The following is a 23,284-nucleotide window of genomic DNA, read 5'->3' on the forward strand; positions in this document are numbered from 1 at the left end:
GATGCCCTCGCTGTCATGACAGCGCTCCGTGGCTATGGAGGATTGCGTTTCTCCACAGCCTGCGAAGTCCTCATATGTGATTTCAACGAAATGTATCCAGAGTGCACCAAGCTCGCCAAGATAGCCTGTGTAATCCCTGTCTCAAGTGTTCCTGCAGAGAGGGGGTTCTCGCTGCAGAATCGGATCAAGACGAAGCAGCGAAGTCGCCTTGCGGAGAACAAGGTTACGCGGCTTATGCGCATTGCAAGTTGTGGAGAGACACTGGGAAGTTTTGATTTTAAGTCGGCAGCTGCACAATTCAGCACTGCAAAACAGCATAAAAAGTAGCCTAAAATGACGCGAGACGATGTTATAGGCCTACTGGCCTAGTCATTTGTTTGTTCCAGTTCATTTGACAAGGAGTCATTTCACGGTGGCCAATTTAAATGTTACCAGCTAAATGAGACATACTGAGAGTGTATAATTAAGTTCGCTTGAGTAAAAACAATAGGCTACTATTCAGATATTTTATGTGGGGAAGGGGGATTGGTTTGTTAAACTATGAATGTGAAACCATAGTAAAAACAATTGGCGTTGATTGACGCCAATCGGACGTTCATGTTTTTTTTCCGTCTATTTGAAAGTTAGGCTAATAAACATGTTGCATTCTATACGGCCTGATTATGTCATTTTTTAAGTTACATAGCCTGCCTCCAGTTTTCCTCAACTTGACTAATTAAGAGGCGATATTTGACCGGCATATCATCAAAATGTCCGGGAAACGAATCCTCTGCCGGTCACTTTGACCGACACCATTTTTTTCTAGCAGAAACTCTGCGCAGAAATACAGCGGTTACTCCTGAACACAAGCAGCGCTGCGCTTATAAACACTACTTTATTAGGCATAGTGAAGAAAGATTAAAGAAGATGCCAATGACTGTCTTTTTATGAAGACAGTCATTTATCTTCAGATATACATTCAAATAAAAACTCCTCCGATCTTCACTAATCACGTGAATGACCGATTTCAGAGTCAGAAAGAGAGTTTGCAGGTTTGGTTTAATAGTGTTTTTAGTCATGCACTTTAACCTGAGGGGTAAAACATTAAAAACACATTCAATAAGGTCAATCAACATTTATTTATTAAGCACATTTAAAAACAACACAAGTTGGCCAAAGTGCTGTAAGTGTCTAAAAATTACTCAATAAAACACTCAACAAACATTACTCAACACAAAACAATGGCTCAATATACAACACTGATCAGTGTCCCAAAACCTAGGGGCAATTATATACCATAGCGTAGAGGTGTGTTTTCAGCATAGAGGTGTGTGTTCAGCGTAGAAGTGTGTTTTCAGTGTAGAGGTGTGTGTTCAGCGTAGAGGTGTGTTATCAGTGTGTTTTCAGCATAGAGGTGTGTGTTCAGCGTAGAGGTGTGTGTTCAGCGTAGATTTAAAACATTCTAGTCACAGGATCTAATATGCAGTTGAAGACTATTCCAATGACATGGGAATGCCACAGAAAATGCACAATCTCCTTTGTTTTTCAACTGTGATTTGGGAACATGTAAGAGCAAACTCTGGGATGATCTTAGGCAGGGTTTCTCAAACTCGGTCCTGGATGGCCACTGTCCTGCACAGTTTAGCTCCAACCCTGATCAAACACACCTGAGCAAGCTAATCAATGTCTTCAGGATCACTAGAAACTCACAGCTAGGTGTGTTTGATCAGGGTTGGAGCTAAACTGTGCAGGACAGTGGCCATCCAGGACCGAGAATCCCTGATCTTAGGGGTTGAGCGAAACAATGATGCTGTAACAAACGTGCTATACACTCAGGAGCAAGACCATCCAAACCTTTAAAAACCAATGTCAAAACTTTATATTGGACTCTAAAATCAACAGGAAGCCAGTGCACAGAGGCCAGCACTGGAGAAACTCTAGACCGTTTCCCTGTGCCTGTCAACAGTCTGGCTGCTGCATTTTGCACCAGCTGCAACCTTAATACCAACTTTCTAGACAATCCCAAATATAACGAGTTGCAATAATCCAATCTGGATGCAATAAAAGCATGAATGACAGTTTCCATGTCCTTAAAAGACAGAATTCTCTTCAATTTGGCAATGCTCTAGCCTGGCAAGCCAGACCTACATCAAGATGTTAGGTCTGGCAACTCACCATTGGCACGGCTCAATCCGAGGGACGGGATAAACGGTTGTCTCTCAAAATCCCTCTGCACGCAATAGGATAGCGCTACAACCAGATCAGAGCAACGAAGAAGGCTAGTTGGTATATTAAACTTTTGCCGTATCCAGTCAGCAAAACTCCGAACTCCAAGTCCCCCAGAGTCGCGGCCAAAGCCGATTCGAAAGACCGCTGTTCGCCAGCAGCAGCAGCCATTCTTTGTTTTCAAGTAGCAGGGAACCGTCGCAACTCTGTCGTCATTATGTTAAGGCCGCCCCGCATACTCTATACACGATGTGATTGGCCTGACCTGAGTTTGGTTTTTCCAGCTCAAAAGTCAACGGAGAGTTGCTAGGCCACACTGGCTGCAAAATACATTTTGCTGCCGCTAGGGTGCATCTAGATTTCTAGGCTAGCAATGCTCGTCAATTGATAGAAACTACTTTTAACCACGGCATTGACTTGTTTGTCCAATTTCAGCTCAGAATAAAAAATTACACCAAGGTTCCTCGCTTGACTGTTGACATTAGTGACTAAGGGGTCTATATGTAAAGAAAGCTGTTTGATAGGATAAATTGATAGGTGATTAACGCATAAAGTGATGATCCTGTAGTTTGTCTGACACTAATGCCGTGCTTGATGTGCCAATTTACAGAAGATCTCAGACATCACCATAACGAATGAGGTGAAAACAGGGACTTATTGAACGAGATGATGCTTTTCAGCAGCTCAGTTAAACGTGTTTGTTAGACTGTTAATTTGCTAATTGACATTCACAGTTTTGTTTTTCTTTACATTGTTTTGCACTAGGGCCTCTTCTCAATTGTTAAAAGATCATTCAAGAGTACATTCATCTAGTAATGAAACAAGTAAAAGATGTGTTCGACTTGAAGCGATGCTGCACAGACTGATCGATGTATGACATGTAGAGCCGCTCTCTAATCGCTCTCTCTCTACTTTTATACTGTTGGGGAATTTCATTTGTCTCATGTAAAAGTATGAATGCAGAAAATAGGTCACAAGGATAAGAGAATGGAAAAGTACCCAAAAACCTGTAGGAGGGATGCAGGTGTTGGGAAGCACTGGAAGAAAAATGTGTTATATAAGATGTTTTGAGATGTTCCACCAATAGAAGAAGGTCTAGGGGAAGATGTTTTTAATGGTGGCGAGGATACAAGGAGTGGCAAAAAAGAAGAGATAGATATAAGGGTGCCCATTGGGCACCTAGCGATAAGAAAAAGGTATAAGACATGAGGACTGGCAATGGTAACTTTAGATGGCCAGCTGGTTTCCCTTTGTTGAATTGCTCAATAAAGTTCATTCTTCTGAGACCTGGAACTTCGACTCTGAAAGATTTCTTTGAGACCCGAACCAAAAATACTTTGAATTTGCCACAACAATACATACATTTCTCATACACCGATCGGTCTGCGCAGCGCCGCTTCAAGTCGAACACACCTAAAGTCTTTATGAGAGAGTCATTGAATCATTCATTTAAACATTGAGCAATAAAGCCAGAGATAAAGAGTACATCGTCATATCCTTTGTGTAGATTCTTAAATGTTACATCCCTCGACCCGTCTACGGGAAGTAACAAAGAAAAAAGCGTAAACGAAACAAAAACAAAAGTAAAAAGGGATTAAAAAAGCGAGAACACATTTTAATCCTCTGTCCCAGGCGGAAAATGATGACACCAGAATAGATATAAACAAAATGGGTTTTATTTTCAAACTATGGGTCTGGTTTCACAGACAGTGAAATGTGACCAACGCATTTATCAAGAAATGTCAAACTTAAAGCCTGTTTTTACAAGAAACAAATCAGTTACACTTTTTTCCAAAACAAACTTTTTTTCTGTTTATTTCTAATAATTGCATATTCTTTCAGAACACAGTACACTTAGTAAACAAGTACATTACATGAATATATCAAATTCAAATAAGACCCATTTAGCACACGACCCATCCTGAGAATTTTTTGCAAACTAACCATTAGGAAAGAACAAATAATAATTATTTACACTTTTTTTTTCTGAAGATTCAAACACTTTTAGTTCCCTGATCAAACTACAAACAAGTCTTTCTAGTTCTCTAATCGTTTCACCAAATTCTCAAAGTTAAACTAGACATTGTTCTTTTGGGAGCAACTCCATATTTTGTTCATCTCACAACATTGTTCATCTCACAATGTTGCTCACTGCAACAACTTATAATATTTCTTCATGTGCCTGAGAAATCTACATGAATATCTAAAACTCTTCTCACACTCAGGACAGCAGTACGGCTTCTCTCCAGTATGAGGTTACTTTAACATCAAATGTAGACAATTTCTTGAGTCTCCTGCTTCTCACCTGCACCTAGACACATATTTTATCCAAGATAATTTACTTTAATGTATTTAACATCAAAAGACGAATACTGCTCACATGCAGCATTTTTTCAAATGAGTGTGAAGGCTTGATAAATGTCTAAAACTCTTCTCACACTGAATACAGAGATACGGCTTCTCTCCAGTATGAAGTTGCTCGTGTGATTTCAGGTGTGCAGACTGAGTGAAACTCTTGTCACAATATGAGCACTTGTAAGGTCTTTCTCCAGTATGAATTCTTTGGTGCAGTTTCAGATTGCCAGCTGTAGTAAAGCTCTTCCCACAGTCACAACACACATGATCTCTCACATTACTATGTGTTTGTTGGTGCAGTTTTAAACTGTTCAGCCATGAAAAACTCTTTCCACAGAGAGAACACACATAAGGCCTCTCATCTGAATGAACTTTCAGGTGTTGTTTTAGATTTGATGATGAAATAAAATCTTTACCACACTGATCACAGTTAAATGGTTTCTCTCCAGAGTGATGGAGCAGATGAACATTGAGACTTAATGCTTGATAAAAACTCTTTCCACACTGAGTGCATGTATATGTTTTTTCACCAGTGTGAAGTCTCATGTGTCTGTTAAGGTTTCCTTTTTGTGTAAAACTCTTGCCACACTGATCACAGTTAAATGTTTTTTCTCCAGAGTGAACACACATATGAATTCTGAGTCGAGATGTATATAGGAATCTCTTTCCACACAGAGGGCAGGAGTGCAGCTTTTTGGGTTTTGTTCCTTGAGTTTTGAAGTCACAGTGTTTCTTTACATCATTTAGTTTTTGTCTCATTTCCATCTGGTCTGAAATAAACAGATTAAGCAGTCAATAATCAGTTCAAGGAGGATAAGTGTGAACATTAAAGGGAATATTTAACAGAAAACAAAACCGGTTTCTCTCTTGAGTATAAAGCATCAGATCTTTGATGTTCAAAGGTCAGTTCTGTCATTCCCTTGTTAAAGGCACAATCATTTTCACAGTAATTTTCACCACTAGAGGTCACTTATTAAAAACAAGAACAAAGATGTAGCTTGATGACGGGTGAATGAGCGTGGAATCATGGGGGTTGTTGTCTTCACCTCCACAGCTGATGGAAATCATGTTTGTGGCGAGCAGGACGAGGCCGAGGGCCGTGAGAGAGTGGAACGAGGCCGGTGGCGTGATTACTGATGAGCGACACCTGCGCAACGCACCGGTCTCAATCTCCACTGTCGTCGCTCCTCCTTTTATGCTTCCGCTCCTCCGTGAGAGATACGAGACCGGTGCGTTGCGCAGGTGACGCTCATCAATAAATCACGCCACCGGCCTCGTCCTGCTCGCCACAATGTTCATGGGTGAGCTAATCTAGTTTTATTAACATTACGGTGTGTAGGAGCTGAGGCGGAATCAAACCGCAGTGACTCTTTAAGACTGATCAAGAAGCAGAATCCCATAGTAAGCCCAAATCAACAATCTAGGACAATAAATAAAGTGGGCGAGCCTGTCTGAGCAAACTAACGAACCCCACAGCTAAGTACTTTATGGCCATGTAAGCTTGAAAGAGATGAGCCTTGCTAAAGGAAGAACGTTGTCTTGTCGTTAGGCAGTTTATATAAGACGGATTGGTTTGAAGATGGCAACGCCTGAGCCCCACAAGGAAACACACCAAAGAGGTTGTTTGATCCCACGACAGATATACAAATCAGCTTCTTCTCAGTTTGACCTGAGCTCTGAAAAACAGATCGAAATCTCTTAAACCACAGAGACTGAGGGCCCTATCTTCACGATCTAAGAGTGTGGTCTAAAGTGCAAGGCGCAAGTTAGGGCTGTTATCTCCCAGTCGATTAGTCGGTCGATACGTTCTGGCTCGACCAAAATTCTGATTGGTCGATTTTTTGCCGCGTTCATTTCATCAGTTTTGCCGTCTTCATTTTCATCAGGTGGAAAGCACTATTTGCTAATGGGGGTGTTTTCAGATCACCCCTGTTTCACAGGTAACAGTCTGTCATCAGAACACCCCCTTGCTTTCACTTCTTTTGGATTAGCCCAACCGACTGGAGAAGAGAGACAGATTGAAGAAAGTAGGCTACTAGAAGGTTTGCTGAATATTATTTATTTAATTGTGAGAGCGTTTGATTCATAGTCAGTCCTCTTCTACCATGTCAACAAAGACATTGGCAGTGTGGCAGCATTTTTTTAAAATAGAAAACGGGAAAAAAGTTGAATGCAAATTTGCGCTGTGCTGTTTGTATTCGTTTTGAGCCTATGCTTATTTTTCAGTTATGCACTTTATTTCGTTTCTGCTCTTGATCTGGTTTGTTTAATAAATATTATTTTTTTATTAAAGTGGACGTGCCTTTTGTGTTTAAGAGAAAAGCTTTAAGTTAATAGTCTATTCGTGTCTCAGCCACGAAGCTGAGCTCCAATGTACATGCGAGCTGCACAGAGCGGCTGAAATGATAGTGTCTGTCAGTTATTATAATACATATGACAAAAACAATTGTCTAAATTATGTTGTATATTCCTCAAAAGTTATTGTGATGATATCACTAGTTGACAACAGTACTATTTTCGGAAATCATAGGCTATGATATTGCGCAGGTGCACGTGATGCAACGCTGTCAGAGCCGACAGACTCGTGTGTCAGACTCATTTCAGTGCAAAATAATTAGGTCAAAAACTATTTAATATACTGCAAATAGCCTACTACAGGGGTTTTCAAACTGGGGGCCGCCAGGGGGCGCCAGGGGGGCCGCAGCAAGTTGAAAAAAAAAGCGAAAAAAAAGTTAAAAAACGTAATAAAAAAAAAAAGTGTTAATATGAGTATTGTTATGAAATAACATTATAATAATTTGTTGCATAGCCTATCTGAACATTATACTTTTAATGCTAATCTTTTAGAGATGAACTGATTGATCGGCTGGTGACCAGAATTGGCCGATTTTCGGGCGATTTTCAGTCTGACATAATGCCGATTCAAATGCACTCGGGCGCTGCATGATTAACATCGCGCAACATCAGCATCACACGTGCACACAGAACGCACATGTAGGAAACCTTGTGAGGCCGTTTCAGACCGCGAGCGGCGCGTGAGCAGCGCGATTGTTTTTCGGCGTGCATGTTCATTGAGTGCGTTCACACCGCGAGCAGGAGCAGCGCGTGAGCGTCAAGCAGGAGCGTCGCGTGCCGTGAGCAGTATGAAGCGGAGGGTTTCGGCGCCGTCTATTTTTGCTGCTGCTGCTCGCGCTCAATTAAAGCGAAAGCACACTTTTGATGGACAAAATAAATATGATTTCACACAAAAAGTACCAAAAATGCACATAATTTGCATGTAGGCTATAGTGTGTTTTAACAAGAACTGGAGTAGGTTATGTCAGAAAAGAAAATGAAGACTCAAAAAAATGTATAGAACATTTACCCATTTACTATTAATCAGTTTGGGTAAAAGTGGTGTTTTATAAAAAATATATTTATAGAAAATAAATATTTGTGTGTGCTTTAAAGTGGTTAGAAAAAATGAAATCAGAATCGGCTAAAATCTGTATCTGCAGGTCAAAATCAATGAAAAATCGGAATCGGTCTTGAAAATTGTAATGGTTCATCTCTATAATCTTTCTGATTGGCTGGTATCAAACACCATCACATAATCTGATTTTCACCTAGATGTTTTATTTATTTATTTATACATTTGCCGCAGTATTGTCGATGGGTTCAATAACACATCCTGCAAAAGGGGGGCCTTGGCCAGAACCTAGTAGTATTTGGGGGGCCTTGTCATGGAAAAGTTTGGGAACCCCTGGCCTACTAGTTTTTTTATGTTTATTTATATTTCATTTAGGCGGACAACAAGGCTATACTGCGCACAGTGCGCAGCCAATTCATTTAACGTTTTTTTTTCCTAACGTCATTTTTAGTCGATTTTTAGTCGAAAATTTCAGGAATTCAGTCGACCAAGATTTTCTTTGGTTGATTACAGCCCTAGCGCAAGTGCACTTAGGCCGTGTCCGAATCCACTTTTGCTAGTTTAACAACGGGAAAAATGGTCGGCGCGCGCGGCACATGGTCTAAAAGGGTTTCCCCTATTCTCTTAATGAGTAACGGGTGTGTTTCGGACTTTATGTGCAATAAACCAATCAGAGTCTCATTTTACCATTCCCTTTAAAAGACTGAACGCGTCTCCAGAGAGAAAACGGACCTGCTCCTGTGCGAGATAAAAGCTGTGTCTGTGTGTGTGTGCGAGGTTAAAGCACAAGCAGACCATCTACGGGACAAGCCGGATTCCACCATATCTTTATGTACACAATAATAATCTTTTACATTTGAATACTTTTATTTTTAATATTTTGCATGTTTTTGTGTTGCTGCACGTCCCTGTGTGTGTGAGAAGCAGAGTGTATGTGCGTATTGGACCTGCCTATAGGCGCATATTACTAACGCGCTCTTTAAATAACAAAAAATATATATATTGTGCCATTGACTTTAGACCAGGTTTCAGTTAATGGCGAAGACTATTTCAGTTGCCTCAAAATGGCAACGTGCAACAATGCGCCTGAACACACCTCGTTTTCAGACCAGCAGCCCGGGGACGCACAAATGAGCGCAAATGCATTTTCTATTTAAAAAACGTGGCGCAGGACGTTAAAATGAAAACTGCTTAAACTAGCAAAAAACACTTGCGTCGCAAGTTACACTTGTGATGCATATTAAAATGCATCAGATTATTCCAAAACAATACTAGACGGACTTATAATCAAACATCGCTCAACTGCATAAATCTCTATCGTGTCTACAACCTATATATTTGACTATTACCCTTAGATCACATATAATTAATGCAATTGTTATAAATATTAAATGGTTGATTGAAAGTGAGCCTTGCATGGTACCAGTGTTTGTTTTTGTTCATAACTCAGTAAATGACTTGAAAGAAATCTGTGAAAAATGTTTAATATTATTTTTTATTTTGTCCAAATTGTACTCTACTAGAGCGGGAAAGTTAAGAGACCACAGATAACGTGTGTAATTTATTAATTTTAGAGAAGGAGAAACAGCCAGCTCTGAACTAAAGACAGAAGGGGTTTTCGCAACCTTTTCATAGTTCCTAGAACTATTGGCTAAAGTACCCAATTTTTACCCAAGTTTTTAATACAGTAAAACTTGTAACATTGTGAAATAGTATTACAATTTAAAATCTTATTTGAATATATTTTAAAATGTAATTTAGTAATTTATTTAATGTAATTGCTGAATTTTCACATGTCACATGCTTCAGTGTCACATGATCCTTCAGAAATATGAAAACAGTTTGCTGCTTAATATTTTGGAAACTGATACATTTTTGTCATGATTCTTTGATGAATACAAATTTCAAAAGAACAGCATTTATTTGAAACAGAAATCTTTTGTAACATTACACATGTTTTAAGGTAATTTTTGATCACTTAAATGCATCCTTACTAAAAAAAAAAATTCTGACTAACCAACACATATTTGAACGGCAGTGTACATTCAATAGGTCATTATTGCAATATAATTACTGTCAGAGTGATCAACAAGGCATCTCTTCATTTACCAGTCGAAGACGGAGCAACTTTCTGCTCTTATGGTGCACTGTCATGGTCTTCATCATATTTGTCGGGTAACGGTCTTTGCAGCAATTATTTTACCGCAAATACTGCATCGCGCGCTGTTGGCATCGAGCCTGGAGAAATGTAGCCACACTTTTGATCGATTTTTCCACATCTTTAGGGTATTGTGTGTGTGTGTGTGTGTGTGTGTGTGTGTGTGCGCTCGCGTCTCATATGAGTATGTGCGCAGAGAGTTTGTGTGTGTGTGTGCTCGCGTCTCATATGAGTATGTGCGCGGAGTTTGTGTGTGTGTGCTCGCGTCTCATATGAGTATGTGCGTGGACAGTTTGTGTGCGCTTGTGCGTCTCATATGAGCATGTGCGCGGACAGTTCCGCGCGTCTCGTGTGTGTAGAGTTTGCGTGCATGTGCGTGAGCGACTTTAGGTGTGTCGTTGTGCATTTCATATGTATTTGTTTGAGCACTGACGTTGACGGGTTAACCCCTTAGGTATCGAAATCTGGTACCGAAAAACAAGTCATTTTTCGATACTCGATAGTATCGAGACAATTCGGTCGGTACCTAAGAAGTATCGAACTCGGTACCCAGCCCTATATATGACACTGTAAACAGCCAGGGCTCTAGAGTGCGACCAATTTGGTCGCACATGCGACCAAATTTTGTAAGGGTGCGACTAACATTTTTCCTAGGTCGCACCGGTGCACCTAACGTCCTCGCATCCGCTGCCTCTCCACGAACTAATCGTTTGTTCTCCTTTGACGGAACTCACACACTCATGGGAACTCACACTCTTCTCTCACGCTTAATGAGTGATGACGGAGGACAGAATTAAACATTCAAACGTAGCCTGGTTACACTTAAGGTCTGTGATATTAGTCTGATTTTGATTTCGGCTTCCAAAGATTATAAAAAATAATATATTGAGGTAAAACCATTAAAAACTATAGCCGCATTCTATCTAGCGCAACTTCTTCCCTTCGCATTGATGACACTGTCATTTTTCTCCCTAAAACTCAAACCTAACGACAGAATCAGCACGATCGGTGATTGTTGTAAAATGCAGTCTAGCTACTGTTGCTAACTTGCGAGACGCGTTAAATAATTAAAAGAGCTATTAAAAGCACAAAATCTGCGCAAGAGATGTTGTTCGCAAGGCGGCACGCGCTCCGAAACCGAAACCGAGACAAGCAAATTATAGCCTACTTTGGGTTTAATGTGCGTGTCTAAACGATCAAATGTACACAAAAGTATGTCAAAATGACCGGCTTGGAGATTCACTAAAAACAGTTTATGTCTTAAATGGACGTAGTTATGGAAATAGTTGGGAGAATATGGTGCATCAGATCAATAGCAGATCTGCACTCGGTCTTAAAGGGGCCGCAGTCTAGTAAACATGCGGACGATTGCGCCATTGCTGCGAATCAAACAACAAGAGAAAAATTACTACAAAGCTCTTGAAAGAATAACTTCAGCTTTATTAAGCATTAATCTATTTATGAAAAATTATGCAGTGTTATTTTACATTTGATTACTTTATTAGATTTCTTTTTAGACTAATATATATATATATATATATATATATGTGTGTGTATATGTATATATATATATATATATATATATATATATATATATATATATATATATATATAAAAACAAAAAGAACCGATAAGAATACAGTTAAAGTACCGGATCGATAAGCAGTATCGGTAAGAGTAGGAATACCGTTAAAACCCTTTACTCCCCGGTCAATGCTCCGACAACAGCCCAGACATTAAGCTACTTCAGCCACCATTCTCCCCAGTCCCTGGTAAGATGCCAAGCCCTGGTCCTTCGTCGGAGATGGCATCCGACTCAGAGACGGAGGTAGAGCCTATACCGCGCCTGAACTAGAGACTCAAAATAGTTAGTTTGGCAGCTCAGTGAAGCACTTTACATTTTTTTTTTTTTTTTTTGATTTTTATTTACCTACACCTTATTCTTGTTTAAAATCATTTACATAATATGAATGTATATAGAGCGTGATAAAAAGGTGACCTTGAAATTGTGGCGTTAAAGGTGACGCGAGCCGAGAAACATTTTCGGTGCACCCAAATTTTGTGCTGGTGCACCTAAATAAAAAAGTTAGGCGCACCAGTGCAACCAAGGCAAAAAGTTAGTCTGGAGCCCTGACAGCACAATAACGCTTTTCTTTAAAGGCTTAATATATGTCCCGTTAACCGGTCTGTTGCATTACGATTAAAAGCAGTATCAATAAAGTAAAAAATGTGATGTGCAGTCAGGTTTGAGTGTGTGCGAAGTTTAACCGAGTGTTCTCACTCTGATACGCTTGTTGTGATTCACGGAGTTTTGACAAGTTTTATAGTCTTGATATTGCTTCTTAATCAACAGCGGTGTCTACTGTTCATTTGTCTCATGTAAAAGTTTCAAAACATCCTATAATAAATCATCTGTGGGGTATTTTGAGCTGAAACTTCACAGACACATTCTGGGACACCCGAGATTTTATATTAGGCTACATCTTGTACAAAGAGGCATAATAGGTCCCCTTTAAAGCATCTTTGTTGTTTCCATGATTGTTATGAAAGTAAAACTGGAAATCGAGGATAATGTGGATACGACGTGATGATGATCTGTTACACTGGTTAAAATTAGGGATTCACGACATATCGCCCACAACCCTCTACGCACACCTTGGCAATAGAATCGCCATTGGCTAATCATTTTTGTTGGTTACTCACCAGACAGATATACTATTTTTTATAATTCCACCAAATCAGCGTAACTTTGTAAAATGGCACAGCTTTTTAAATATCTAAATGTACACTCTTAAAATCAGTCAATCAAGCATTATATTATGATATTATGATAATCAAGCATTATTTAATGATATAACTTTAGTATAATAATATGGATGGATGCATATTTGTCATTTTAACTGAACTTAGGACTGGCCGCGGTGCTTAAGATATTGTTGATCATTCAGTGTTTCTGTAAAAAAAAAAAAGATAATAGTAATTATTATTAAAAGAAAATAATCCTACTACTAATTCTACCACTAATAATGACAATATACAACACATGAGCTGCTGGGTTCATGAATGAGAGAAACCGGTATGTCTTCTGCAAGTTCTTAAAAGCTAAATAATTCCAGATGAACAAAGATATAGTTTACATGTAGCGCGTTGATTTTGCGTGGTATATCTCTCTCTCTCTCTCCTTCTTTGCATGTGTGAGAGAAACGTGATGGCGAGTCGTGCGCCTTCACACTAGAGTTTACGGTACGTCAAATACAGGTGCCCTGAGCTGAATTTGAAATACTTGTACAGATCGCTTGACGGAGAGCGAAACTCTCAAGCGCTCAGTCAGAGTTCAGCGAGTGAAAATATATCTATGCTAAACTTATACTTGGCATCTAACACACACACACTGGCGAGTAAAATCTAAGAATTTATAAGCCAATGGCTAATGACAGACATTATTTAGCTGCCCAGAGTGAAATTTACTTGCATATGCGAATGATTTACTGGCATTGTAGAGGGTTGAGCCACCATATCTGTATTGGCCGATACCTATATGTTAATTTTTGATGTTATTGTTATCGGCCCGATAAGAACATTTGGTCAATATATTTAAAGCCAATAAATAAAGGGTTATAGATCTGCCAATATATCGGTTTTCAAACATTAAGAATTATCGGTAACGGACAAAATTTTCATATCAAGTATCAAAATAGCTGATTTCTCTGGATTTAAACATTGTTGGAAACGTTTGGGATAATGCAAGTACACAAGTCAACAAAATATTTAACATTGTTCTACTGGTTTTTGGATGTTTTAATCTAACAATCGTACATATTGTGCCTTTGATACAATTAAAACTGCTATATACAAGGTTATGAACGTTTAGATGCATTTCTCTATCATTTATCATCCAAATTACTTTAAGAATGGACACCAACCTATTTGTTCCTCAGTATCTTCATGTTTTATTCCTGATGGTTCTGGATCACTCATGTCTCCAATCTCCTCTTTAATAAACTCCATCTTTAACAGTCACACAGATTTCAGCTGCTACTCCTGGAGTTTGTCCTTCTCTTGTAGGATGATGGGAATATTCCCAGTATTTATTGGTGAACTGTTGTTGGATGGACACAAGATCTGCAAAAATTCAAAGAGAAGTTACTTTATTTACATTTAAATTAATTGAACAAGTCTGTTTTCTGATAGAAATATAGAGAATTCGATGCAGTTACATACCAGTTGCATTTAAGACAAGGTTTGTTTAATTCTTGTCGAAAGACAACAGTGCCATCATGTTAAACTGAGCTGCTGATAAGCCTCTTTGTCTCCAATAGTTCCCTGTTTTCACCTCATTCATTACGGTGATGTCTGAGATCTTCTAAAGTGGCACATTAAGCACATTTTATTGGTGTCAACAGGCTGAAACAGAGTCTGTGAAAAACTCTCCGCCAACATATTATTACACTCTAAATAATAAGAAATCTGGACACGCAACGCATTCTTTACATTAGTAACGTTACTTAAACACGTAAACTCTGAGTTGTTTTATGTTAAACTCTGTAATCTGGTATCACCTGCAGACTGGAAATATACGGCAAACGAAGAAAATATTCCACATTTGTCCTTCATTCACGATCGTTAACAGCGTCAGTTTCAGCTTCAACTGGTTAAAGTTTCAGCTCGTCTCGAGTCTTTCCTGCTTCTGCGCATTCTCAGTGCGCAGAGTGTCACGTTTCTTCTTCTTCTAATGGAGTTTTATGGCGGTTGGCAAACCAACTTTCGGCGCATTACCGCCACCAACTGGACTGGAGTGTGAAGCACTATTAATCGCTTAGAAATGAACAATTTCAACAATAGTGTGTAAGAGATTTACAAAAAAAAAAAAACCTTTCCTTTAAAATCTCCAATATACTCCTATTGCTTTCAAATATTTCATAATAATACTATATATTTTATCTTGTTCTGCGTGCATTTTCAATAGGCTTTCCATATTAAATAATACAACCCCCAATTTTCTTACTTCCTTCATAAGCTCTAACCTTTCTTTTACATATTTTATACATTTTATTAACACACGTTCAATTGTTTCTGCCTGATCACAATAATTACATTTACCCGTTTTATGTTTTCCTATTTTGAACAACGAATGATTTAGTCTAGTACGCCCTATTCGAATGCCAGAAATAATTGTATCTTCTTTTCTATTCCTAAAAACACTTCTTCCATTTCCTACTTGTTTCTGTATACTATACATATGTCTACCCTTGTTATCACTATTCCATTCTTCTTGCCATTTGTTGTTTATGAATTCTTTAATTTTACTTTTAACCTCTTTTTTGCTCAGAGTCACTTGAATATTTATCTCGTTATGTTTTACAGCTTGCTTAGCTAGTTTATCAACCGCTTCATTGGCCTCCACATGAGCAGGAACCCACAAGAACACTATTAAGCTTACACTACTTATTCTTAACAAACTTGCAAGAATCTCATATATAATGTCTTGCCTTGATGTTTTATTTCCACTTACGAGGCTTGTGATTGCTGCATAAGAATCAGAACATATTACAATCTTGGTTTTACATCCTCCTGGAGTGCTACCATCATGGCAACTAATTCTGCTGCAAACACAGATATATGATCAGATGTTCTTTTCTTAATACTTGTTTGAAACTTAGGAATATATACAGCAGCCGTCACGTTTCTTAAAGGGGCCGCATATTCTTAAGTAAATCACTTTTCGTCACTGATACGGAGCAAATACAGACCCTTTCCAAAAAATTTGAATATCATGGAAAAGTTTATTTATTTCCATAATTCCATTCAAAACGTTAATCTTCCATAGATTATAGATTCAGTGCCCACAACTTAAACGATTTTAAGTATTTAGTTGTTTATTTGTACATAATTTGGGCTTCCAGTTCATAAAACCCACGAAAACAGGATTTCAAAAAATTAGAATATTACATGAAATCACACAGTGATACCATGGTCATTGAACCTGGTTTTGGTTATTTTGGCAGTGTGGGCAGGTGCAAATCCTGCTGGAAAATGAAGATACACATTGCGCTGCGCGTCTGTGTTATACGTCATCACGCATCACACACATGACCAGCGTCGGCCAATAGTGAGCCTACGTGGTGACGTATAACACAGACGCGCTGCGCTAAAACACTACGTGAACCAACTAGAGGCCCAGAGAGAAGGAAATGAATTGTGGAATAAAGTCGTTGTTTTTGCGTACAAAAAGTATTCTCGTCGCTTGATATACTTAAGATTGAGCCACTGTAGTCACTTGGACTATATTAACGATCTCTTTAATAACTTTTCTGGGCCAACAAGTTTCGGTCACCTAGCAGCCTATGGAGAAGTGATCAGCTCTCAGATTTCATCAAAAATATCTTAATTTGTGTCCCGAAGACGAACGAAGGTCTTACGCGGTTGGAACAACATGAGGGCGAGTAATTACTGACAGAATTTTCATTTTTGGGTGAACTAACCCTTTAAGGCAACAGACAGATGAGTTTTTTTTTTCAGGGTCTGAGCTAAACTCTGCAGGTCAGCGGCCCTACTGGACAGACATTCCCCATCCCTGTGCTTTTAGGACAAAGTAACTCTGTATTTTATCTCACAGAATTTACTTTAATGTATTTTTTTATATATATATTTTTTCAAATGAGCGTGAAGGCTTGATAAATGTCTAAAACTCTTCTCACACTGAGTACACTGGTACGGCTTCTCTCCAGTATGAAGTCGCTCGTGTGATTTCAGGTTTCCAGACTGAGTGAAACTCTTGTCACAATATGAGCACTTGTGAGGTTTTTCTCCAGAATGAATTATTTGGTGCCGTTTCAGATGACTAGATGAAGTAAAGCTCTTCCCACAGTCACAACACACATGATCTCTCACTTCATCATGTGTTTTCTGGTGCTTTTTACAACTTTCCAGCCATGAAAAACTTTTTCCACAGAAAGAACACACATAAGGCTTCTCGTCTGAATGAACCATCAAGTGTGTTTTTAGATTTGATGATGAAATAAAATCTTTACCACACTGATCACAGTTAAATGGTTTTTCTCCAGAATGAATACGCAGATGCTTACTGAGATCTGATGCTTGACAAAAACTCTTCTCACACTGAGTACAGTGGTATGGCTTCTCTCCAGTATGAAGTCGCTCATGTAGTTTCAGGTGTCCAGACTGAGTGAAACTCTTGTCACAATATGAGCACTTGTAAGGTTTCTCTCCAGTATGAACTAGCATGTGTCTGTAAAGGTGTCGTTGATTTTGGAAACTCTTTCCACACTGTAAGCAGGAGGGCAGCTTTTTGGCTTTTTTTCCTGGAGTTTTGAAGTCATGTTTCTCCTCCACTTCACTCAGTTTGTGTTTTTGCTCCATCACTTCGATCTGGTCTAAAATAAACATATACAGTTCAAGGAGAGTAAATGTGAAAATTCAAGTTAACATTACTAACTAAAAGACAACAAGAGATCAGAGGTGTATTCCAGAAAGCAAGTTATGTGACATACCTGGGTATGTTTAAGGGTAAGTAAGCGAATAACCTTTCAACTTTCGGCTCCAAAAACGGAGGTAACCTTTACCGTAAGTAGCCAAAGTAACTTACTCTATGAACATAACCTGATGAGGCTCCAGTGGGCGTGACATATTGCACACAATATCATAGTTATATCGATATGTAAAGTACTATTAAAACAATGTAATGCTTATTTTATCCAAGGCAATGTTTATTATATATCAGCTCTGGAAAAAGTCCACTGCAAAATAGTAGTTTCTCAGGATGTATTACTTATTTGTATTTGTTTAAGTAAAACGAACATTTCTGATTTATTCTCAAAACTAATGACAAAATTTCATCCAAATTCCAAATAAAAATATTGTGATTTTGAGCATTTATTTGCAGAAAATGACAACTGGTCAAAAACAAGAAAAAAGATGCCATGTTTTCAGATCTTGAATACTGCAAAGAAAACAAGTTTATATTCATTTTAAAAAAAAAAACGCAATACTTATGTTTTTAACTTAGAGTTCAGAAATCCATATTTGGTGGAATAACCCTGATTTCCAATCAGCTTCAGATTCAAATAAAGTGGCACATTAAGCACATTTTATTGTTGTCAATAGACTAAAACAGAGTCTGTGGAAAAACTCTCTGCCAACATATATAATAAACCAGGACACAAAACACATTTAATCACATTTGTAACGTTACTTAAACACGTACATTCTGGAGCTGTTTAAATTCTGTAATATGGTAACATCTCTCACCTGCAGACAGGAAATATACGGCACCCGAAGAAAATATTTCACATTTGTCCTTAAATCACGTCACTTTCAGCCTCGACTGGTTAAAGTTTAAACTCGTCTCGTGTCTCTCGCGCTTCTGTCTTCTGCGCATCCTCAGTGCGCAGAGTGTCATGTTTCTTAAAGGGGCCGCATATTCTTAAGTAAATCACTTTTCGTCACTGATACGGAGCAAATACAATATCGTCATACTTATGACTTCAACAATCTAGTCACCTGAACTGGGTTAATCAAACCACGTTATCAATACCAATTGTCATATGTATTACAGTTTTTTTTCCCAATTGCTAACACACAATTTTGCAAACTAGGCTGGTTTTATCAAAATACTTAAAGGTATAGCGGAGGATTTTCCCGAATTTTAGAAAAGAACCGCCCTCTCCACTTTTTGAAAAAATGCACATGCGCAACACTCTACCTGCTCCCGAGAGGGAACGCCTATTAAACGCTAGCATCGCTAATCATAGCTTACATTAACTTTTACTAGCAGTGATTTTAAATGGATTTCTCCAAATAGCATGCCAAACTTTACCTGTTGAGTAGAAACTTTGCGACTGAGGCATCAGTGGGAAGCCCAACCTGTGCTTTTAGCGCACGCCAGCGTGTGAAATATTCTCCCAAAAACACTGGTCTTGTTTCTTTCTTCAGAGGCCTTTCTCTTCTTGTCATACAATTCGAAGACACTTTTTCTCTTGCGACCCTCAGACATTTTGAAAAAACCCGGTGAGAACGGCGAGCTTCAATGAATGGCTGAAACCATAGCTCACCACACATATACACCTGAAAGTGCGCATGCGCAGAAAGGACGAGCACATACGACGGCCTTACGTAAACAGATCACCAGAATGATTGACACCAATAGTATAGGCTACCCACCCGTTAAAAGAAAATCCTCCGCTATACCTTTTACACAATTCACGAAACCACACACCCAAACTGCAAAATACATAATATATCCTGCAAAATTAAGCACTGCAACCAAAACTACATATAGCATTATCAAAATCAAACTTTTGCACGAAATGGAAATACCAGATTTGTGTCTAACCAACTACACACTGCTGGGCATAATGAAAAGCAGTCTCATCTTTATATGCTTTGCCATAATACTACAATAGTTCAAATTGTAGAAAATTCTTCAGATTGTTCACATGCACAGAAATATTTGTAGATACACACACATGCTGTTGAAACATTTTTATTTTTTTATTTTTCACCAAACAAGTCAGTGCAACATATGTACAGCAGATATATTTACATTGGACTGAACAAAAATATGCTCACAAAAAACAGTTAACTGAAAAAGATTGAAGTGTTAACAATAAAGGGAATCTCAGAGAAGTCGGAAAAATTAAAGTGTGCCACTTTTCTGCACGTCGCAGGAGACGATGCAATCAAGGTATTCAACACGCTTACATTTGATGATGATGTTGAAGACTTCGAGACATTAAAAGAGCTGTCCTACTGGACAGACATTCCCCATCCCTGTGCTTTTAGGACAAAGTAACTCTGTATTTTATCTCACAGAATTTACTTTAATGTATTTTTTTATATATATATTTTTTCAAATGAGCGTGAAGGCTTGATAAATGTCTAAAACTCTTCTCACACTGAGTACAGTCGTACGGCTTCTCTCCAGTATGAAGTCGCTCGTGTGATTTCAGGTTTCCAGATAGAGTGAATCTCTTGTCACAGTATGAGCACTTGTGAGGTTTTTCTCCAGTATGAATTCTTTGGTGCTGTTTCAGATTGTCAGGTGTAGTAAAGCTCTTCCCACAGTCACAACACACATGATCTTTTACTTCACTGTGTGCTTTCTGGTGCAGTTTAAAATGATCCAGCCTTGAATAACTCTTTCCACAGAGAGAACACACATAAGGCCTCTCGTCTGAATGTAGTTTCAGGTGTGTTTTTAAATTTGATGATGAAATAAAATATTTTCCACACTGATCACAGTTAAATGGTTTTTCTCCTGAGTGAAGGCGTAGATGATATTTGAGACCTGATTCACCAGCATAACTCTTTCCACACTGAGTGCATGTATACGGTTTCTCTCCAGTGTGAATTATCATGTGTCTGTTAAGGTTTCGATCATTTTGGAAACTCTTTCCACACTGTAAGCAGGAGTGCAGCTTTTTGGCTTTTTTTCCTGGAGTTTTGAAGTCATGTTTCTCCTCCACTTCACTCAGTTTGTGTTTTTGCTCCATCACTTCGATCTGGTCTAAAATAAACATATACAGTTCAAGGAGAGAAAATATGAAAATGTAAGTTAACATTACTGACTAAAAGACAACAAGAGATCAGAGGTGTATTCCAGAAAGCAAGTTATGTGACATACCTGGGTATGTTTAAGGGTAAGTAATCGGAAAACCTTTCAACTTTTGGTTCCAAGAACGGAGGTAACCTTTACCGTAAGTAGCCAAAGTAGCTTACTCTATGAACATAACCTGATGAGGCTCCAGTGGGCGTGACAGATTACGCACAATATTATAGTTATATAAATATATAAAAGTACTATTAAAACAATGTAATGTTTATTTTATCCAAGGTAATTTTTTGTACATTTTATTAAGCAATTAAGTCCACTGCAAAATTAGTAGTTTCTCTGGATTTATTACTTGCATTTATGTATTTAAATACCTGTATTTGTTTGAGTAAAATGAAAATTTCAGATTTATTCTACAAACTAATGACAACATTTCTTCCAAATTTCAAATGAAAATATTGTCATTTAGAGCATTTATTTGCAGAAAATGACAACTGGTCAAAATAACGAAAAAAGCCATGTTTTTCAGACCTGGAAAATCCAAAGAAAACAAGTTTTTTTTCCTTTTTAAATAACGCAATACATAAGTTTTAACTGAGGAAGAGTTCAGAAATCAATATTAGGTGGAATAACCCTGATTTCCAGTCACAGCTTCAGCATCAGTCAGTCACATTGCTGTTGGGCGACTTTATCTTTATGCCACTCCTGGCAAAAAAATTAAAGCAGTTTTTTTTTATGGCTGGTTGCCCAGCACCTGGTCCTCTAATGGTTAGACAGAGACCTGGATATGCGCACATCCCCTCTCGTACCCACTATGTAATTTGGGGGAGGATTGGTGATGATCTGGTGGTTCTTCAGTAAGGCTACAATCGGGCAGATACGTCTTTGCGAAGGATGCATAACTCTTGCCATGTACAAGATTATTCTAAAAGAAAAATTGCTTCAATCTGCTTTGACAATGTTCCCCAACTCTAAAGGCCCGTTCACACTAAGAACGATAAAGATATAGTTCTAAAAATCATCCTAAATATAAAAGAATAGCAGAGTCTACACCACAGTCATACCATGTCAAGTATGACCATATTAGCCCAATTCTGTCAACACTGCATTGGCTCCCTATTAAACATCGTATGAATTTTAAAATATTAGTGATTACTTACAGAAGCACTAAATGGTTTAGCTCTGCAGTACTTGAGCGAGCTCTTAACGCATTATAGTCCATCACGTCTATTGCGATCTCAAAATTCCGGCCAGTTGATAATACCTAGAATATCAAAATCAACTGCTGGCGGTAGATCCTTCTCCTATTTAGCACCAAAACTTTGGAAAAGTCTTCCTAACATTGTCCGGGAAGCAGACACACTCTGTCAGTTCAAATCTAGACTAAAGACACATCTCTTTGACCTAGCATACACATAACACATTATATAGACTTTTATAATTCAATGTTAGGCTGCATAGATTAGGTCAGCCGGAACCGGGAACACTTCCCATAAATCCTGATGTACTCGTTACATCATAAGAAGAATGGCGTCTATGCTAATATTAGTCTCTCTGTTTATCCCGAGGTTTACCGCAGTCCGCCGGATCCAGGCCGTATCCAGATCTGATGAAGGACCTGCGCCTGGACGCGACGACAACGCAGTGCTGAAGTGTCCACTAGTCTCTCCCATGTGAAGGCCTCCCTCCCTTCCCTTTACCTCCATACAGATAAAACGTTGTCAAAATGATTCCAGTTCACATGGCTACGCGGAAGTGTTAAATAAATCTGTATTATAAATTTTTAAGGCCAGAAAAGTAATTTGTTGAGGTCAATTTGTCAAGAAAGACTACACGCCTGCGCACATATACTGTATATTCAAACGCACATACCTATAGACTAAACACGTAATACGCATGTGCACGCCATCAGCAGTTTCACAGGTTTGCGTTTTTGAAGTTTGCACAGAGAACTTTAAAAAAAAAGAAAATGTCAAGGCTTGCACCTTGGAATCCATTTCAAGGTTTGCGTTCTCGAGCCACCAGGCACTGTTGTTGTCCGGATGAGCGGGCCGGAGCGCGCTAAGAGTTTTCTGTTAGAACGGTGTCGTGTTAGCGGCCCCTAAGTTAATAACTAATGATCTTTGCAACGGAAATTAATCAATCAAAACTAACTTTAGCTGGACAATAACTTTATTCTAGAGCTGCTATAAAGCCAAAACAATCTCTGTTACTTTAATTTCCTATTATCACTGTAAAGCTGCTTTGAAACAATCTATATTGTTAAAAGCGCTATATAAATGAAGGTGACTTGACTTGACACAGCTATAATAATAACGATATAGAGGAACGATATCGTTGGGATCAATTTCAGAACGATTTTTTCCCAGCTGTTGAATGATAAAACACTGACAGCCAATCAGAATCCATTCAAATTTGAGAGCTTGCAAGCGCATGTAAAATGGCATTTGGCATTGCAGAGAAATAAATTATTAAATAATAAATAAAAAAGTCCAGAAAAATCCACCAATGTTTGACAATTCAAACTTCAAGGGTACTTTAAAGAAAATGGATGTATGGAAAATAATCGGTCATACCCTCAGGTATC

At 38.5% G+C, this 23,284-nt stretch overlaps 1 protein-coding gene and 1 long non-coding RNA gene across 2 annotated transcripts in view; one reads left to right on the forward strand and one right to left on the reverse strand.

Annotated features, from left to right (window-relative positions):
• LOC309506283 (uncharacterized protein) overlaps positions 1-23,284 on the reverse strand; it is a 171,183-nt gene that overhangs the window by 146,473 nt on the left and 1,426 nt on the right. The window contains exons 2-4 of the transcript XR_014208691.1: positions 18,396-20,652; positions 14,687-17,521; positions 14,350-14,490 (exon numbers count right to left, since the gene is read on the reverse strand). The gene's annotated coding sequence lies outside the window, so the exon portion shown is untranslated. Of the gene's footprint in view, positions 14,491-14,686; positions 17,522-18,395; positions 20,653-23,284 lie in introns of the transcript that reaches the window.
• The window catches only part of LOC309506480, a 352,573-nt gene that overhangs the window by 108,160 nt on the left and 221,129 nt on the right, over positions 1-23,284 (forward strand). The window lies entirely within an intron of this gene.

Source organism: Leuciscus leuciscus, assembly GCF_965113295.1.
Source record: "Leuciscus leuciscus genome assembly, chromosome: 9".
In the NCBI taxonomy this organism is placed as follows: domain Eukaryota; kingdom Metazoa; phylum Chordata; class Actinopteri; order Cypriniformes; family Leuciscidae; genus Leuciscus; species Leuciscus leuciscus.